Source organism: Mus pahari, chromosome 7 (genome assembly GCF_900095145.1).
Source record: "Mus pahari chromosome 7, PAHARI_EIJ_v1.1, whole genome shotgun sequence".
NCBI lineage: Eukaryota > Metazoa > Chordata > Mammalia > Rodentia > Muridae > Mus > Mus pahari.
The window spans coordinates 69,759,452-69,764,564 of NC_034596.1; positions in this window are offsets into that span (position 1 = coordinate 69,759,452).

Sequence of the window (5,113 nt, forward strand, 5' to 3'; positions counted from 1 at the left end):
ATCACCATGATGTCGGGAAACTCTAGCAGGTACATCTTGCCCTTTCACCATCCCTGTTCCCAAAAAACCTCTAACTCGCTCCTCCTCCTTCTCTTCCTAGGTCCAACCCCGAAGTCCTGCCTACTCACCCAGTGATTGACTCCTTTATTCATTAGGGAATTGGTTCACAAGAAGTCACCTGAGTATATGACTCACTCCTAGTCTGCAACCCCTCCCAGGAGAACAGAATTAACATCAAAATATAAACAGCACCACTGCTTATATTTTAAATATAAACATTAAATATTTTATATTTAAATCCACAACAGCCACTACTTTTTTCTTTTCCAAGATTAAGCTCAAGTCAAATGCCTCTTGCTCTGTGCGGCTTTTCTTAGTCCCTTGTCTTAGTTAGGGTTTTACTCCTGTGAATAGGCACCATGACCACGGCAAGTCTTATAAAAACAACATTTAATGGGGCTGGCTTACAGGTTCAAAGTTTCAGTTCATTATCACCAAGGTGGGAGCATGGCAGTATCCAGGCAGGCATGGCGCAGGGGGAGCTGAGAATTCTATGTCTTCATTCTGACTTCCAGGCAACTAGGGTGAGGGTCTTAAGCCCATACCCACAGTGACACACCTACTCCAACCAGGTCATACCTATTCCAACAAGGCCACACCTATGAATGGTGCCACTCCCTGGTCTAAGAATATACAAACCATGACATCCCTCTAGTTCAGGGATAGTAACTTCTTCATTGTTTCAAAACTACTTGTTGAGTGTTGCATGTCTTTGAAGTACATCACAGACAAGAGAAACATGCTTCTCCTCATTCAGCTTTCTATTATTCAGCACCGAGTGGGGCACCATTTGATGGCAATTGTTTGGATAAGAATCACAAAGGACAAGTGCAGGTGTTCTACATTTCAGAACTTGGACACTTTTTACAGAATTTACAGCAAACTAATTGAGAAGCAGTAAAGAGGTGGAGCCAGAGAGATGAATGGAGAAAGGTGAGAGAGGATGGAGAAGCAGTGTGTGTGCCCTCAGGAGGGGGACAGAACCGAGGGTGTAAAGTACTGGGGAGCATAAATATGACTGATGCCTACTGGATAGAGGCATGAACTGAGGCTGGAGGGATGCCAGCAGCCTCTTGCTATACTGTGGACTCGGAGTTTAAAGGAACATAAGACCACTCATTCTGGAAATCATGCGAAGAATGGTTCCTGGTATGGGTGTGGGAGGCTGATGGGGAAGGCAGGCAATATTCAGATGTGTGATTTTGGTGATGGTGGTGATGTTGAAGGGTGTGGAGATGTGAGAGCAGAGGAACAGATGTTAGGAACTATATGAGGATGAGATTAAGGCAGCGAATAGCCAAAGGAGGCTTCATGTTTCTGACTTCAGTAAGCAGCGCATTTTATTGTCTGGAAAAGAAACGGGTAAGGTACAAAATCATGAAGTCAGCTTTGGATAATGGGGTACTGATTTACCTGGGGAGAATTCAAATAGAACTGTCAACATTTAGGTCAGGAGTCCAGAAGGGTGCTTTGGACAATGAACTAGGACAGTAGCCCTCAGCTTACCATCCTGGGGCCAACTGCACCTCCCCCAGGAACTTGTTAGGAATGTAAATCCTCAGTCTCCATTCCAGAGCTAGTGAATCAGGTGGGGGAAGGGAAGTGAGGCCGCTTTGCTTTGATAAGTTCCTTGGGGGATTCTGGTTTGTGGCACACTTTGAAGGCTACTAGAATCTATCTTTAACACTTTGGAGATTTGTAGAGCAGGATTAATAAATGTAGAATCCAGGCATTGGTAAGAGTGATAAAACTCTCTCTCTCTCTCTCTCTCTCTCTCTCTCTCTCTCTCTCTCTCTCTCTCTCTCTCTGTGTGTGTGTGTGTGTGTGTGCAGTCATGGAAGCCAACCAAGAGGGAGGTCCACCATGTGGAAGGCTACCCAGAAGTCAAATAAAACACAGAGAGGTGTCCACTGGCTTTGCAGTTGACAACTATCAGCCATAGCAGCCTGAAGGAACAGAGGGACATGTATCTCAAAGCATTTGGATTAATCAGTAAACAGAAGACAGAGAAATGTGACTGATATATTTCTCATTGATAAGCTTAGAATACAGAATGAAAGATGGGCAACAGTTGACAGAGGATGCAAAGTGGAATTGTGTGTGTGTGTGTGTGTGTGTGTGTGAAAAGTGCACACATTGCACACACAGAACTCAAATTTAAGAACTCAGAGGCCACAAGAATGGAGAGCAACAGTGCGTGAACTCTGTCTTTTTCCCGTAGCTGAGCATTCTGACCATAGCTTTGCCAGTTCAAGCCTGCTTAACACAGGATGCTGAAGAACAAGCCCAGCAAGTGACTGGTGACATTGTCTTACCTGAGCCCTTCACCTGAAAGGTATCTATCCTTGCCATAAGACTCAGGCTCAGGTCCTTGCTTCCAGCTCCAGGCATACATCTAACTAGCTTAAAGGAATGGCTGAAGCTCCCGTCTTCTCAGTACTGATTCAGTCAGTGCTCAGGTCCTGTCTTCTCAGTACTGATTCAGTCAGTGCTCAGGTCTTGTTCAATCAGAGATGTGTGCTTAGTGTAAAGGATGGTCCAGCTCCAGCGCAGTGCCCCCAGATCAGTCTGAACACCTCCCGTCTTTCTTTAAAAACTCTTTTCATTGTAAGCATTCACTGTGCGCGGTACAGTGCTAAATAGGGACCCTTTCATATGCATGTGCAGTGAAGATATCTTCCATGGTTCCTGTTCTCTCCCTTCTCCTCATCTCTGTTAGTCATTTTTCTCTTAGACAGTTTCCACTCTCACGTTGTGTATACATACATGAATTTTTGGATATAAACACTGGAATCACATAATAAGAATATAGGATATTCATCTTTCTGAGGCTGGCTTAATTCTTCTAATACAAATGGCTCTAGTTACATTCATTTTTCCTGCAAATGACATAAACTTTATTATTCCTTATAGCTGAAAAGTGTATTATGTATATGTATTATTTATATATTTATATATTTATATCTATTATTTCTACCATATATGACAAATAAAATATGATCTATCAATCTATCTATTATCTCCCTCTCCTCCCTCCCTCCCTCCCTCCCTCTCTCTCTCTCTCTCTCTCTCTCTCTTATTCTTTCACTCTGTTTTTAGGGAGGCCCCCGTCTCTGACAGCTGTCATGTCTCTACAAACTGCTGATCTGTTTTTATTGGAGACTCAGCAAAAAACAAATAAAAACAAACAAATTAAAAAAAACACACCCAAATGATACACGTAGGTGAGATAACTACTAGTCCTTTGAAAATTGTGGGCAGCACTAAGGGAAAACAAGGCAAATTAAGATCCCCAGAGTTAGCAACAGATGAGCGTCCTTTCAGATCTCAGAGCAGAAGGGAAGAACAGGGAGGCAGGGGGAAGCCAGGAGACACTGGAGAGAACTGAGGCCACCTGATGAGAGGTCTCATGTGATGGGACAGTAGCCCTGGTCCAAGCCAAGGCCAGCCGCTCTCCCAGGGCTGAGAAGTCAGCAGGCAAAGGAGGTTGGAGGATGTGGTCCACAGGAAGGCAGAAAGGCAGAGATGACATCTGGAAGCAGCAACAGAAGATTTCTCAGCCCAAGAAGGCCTGCCATTTCCCGCCCACCAGTTTCTCAGTTTTATAGACTGGTTTTAAAAAAATGGGCTCTGAGGAGACTGCCTCAGATCAGAGCATCCGATATCAGGTGCTTAGGCAGTAAATATCTGTGAAAGGAAGAGAAGGAAGTACAGTTGACAAACAGAAGATGAACGATAACACCCTACCATAAAAGCCCCTCAGCTAATCTCCTGGGAGCCATGGGTCTGGGTTGACTGACTAGAATTCTCTGGAGCTGAGGTCTAAGAATTTTGTTGGCTAGTCATTCATGTAGACTGAATATTTAAACTTAGTATTACATCGGTTCCTGCTGTTTTCCTATCTTCTGTGCAGTTGCTTTAGTCTCTTTTGGAAGAAACTGGGACATTTATTCCTGGTAAAGGTACTGCATTCTTCCTCCTGGAGGCCCGGCGTCTCCTTCATCAGAAGCTTCTTGTTGTAGAACCTGGCTCAGATCTGGAGACTGTGGAAGACAGGCTTCCGACTCTTGATTAGCCAGATTGGGTTTCCACAGCTAGAGAATCCCTGTGGGCTGGCATCTGGCACTCTCTCAGGGAGCTGTTCTTGAGTGACCATGTCCACAGGTCTGTCTCTCTGTACTTTGTTGTCACCAATTATAATAATTTATATGCCTTCTTCTTAAGTGCTGGGCAACATGGCCTCCACCATTCCAACATTGGAGAATGCTTTTGGTATTGGTAAGCCTTAGGAATCAATTGTTGTACTGAGCTATGGCCTATGTGGAGATACCATGACCAAGCTATTGCCCATTGAACTAGAAGTTTCTTATTGCTTTGTTATCATATAACCTTCCTACGAAGCAAAGCATCCTGTTAGATTTTCTGGCTCTGCATTGCCATTTTGACAATCCCATCTTCATGCTTTTGCATCTCTCCTGCCATTGCCTTATGGTAATTATGATATTTCACTGTGGGCCCATAACTATGTTCATGTTCTGAGAAGGTATCTTAGTTTGTCACATGTCTGCACTGTTTCCAAGGTATCCTTGCCAAGGTATTAAGTGCTGTGTCATAACAAATTGCTCTCAATTTAATAAGTGTTTATTCAAATTTGTTTTATGCATTCTTAGTCTAGAACATTCAAAACCTTGTCCTATTTCTAGGTTTCTGGCCACTTCCACATCATGCAGTTAGTTCAGGGTAAACTCCCCACTTTATTTCACCATGTTCTCCACTGAGTTATGCTGTGACTTAACCGTATTTATCAACCAAGTGGGAAGGAAGGAGCAAGGTAAATCCTGAGAGGGCATATGTTCCATTGCTACATTCTTTCCAGTAGTGACAAGCGCCAACAGGCCCCAAAAACCTGGGCGCTGTCCTGAGGCAAAAAGTTCAAGGAAACTCCGTGTCTCCTGGAATAGTGGCATCCTCCATGTGCTTCCCCGGAACTGCTACATTCTTTCCAGTAGTGACAAGCGCCAACAGGCCCCCAAAACCTGGGTGCTGTCCCAAG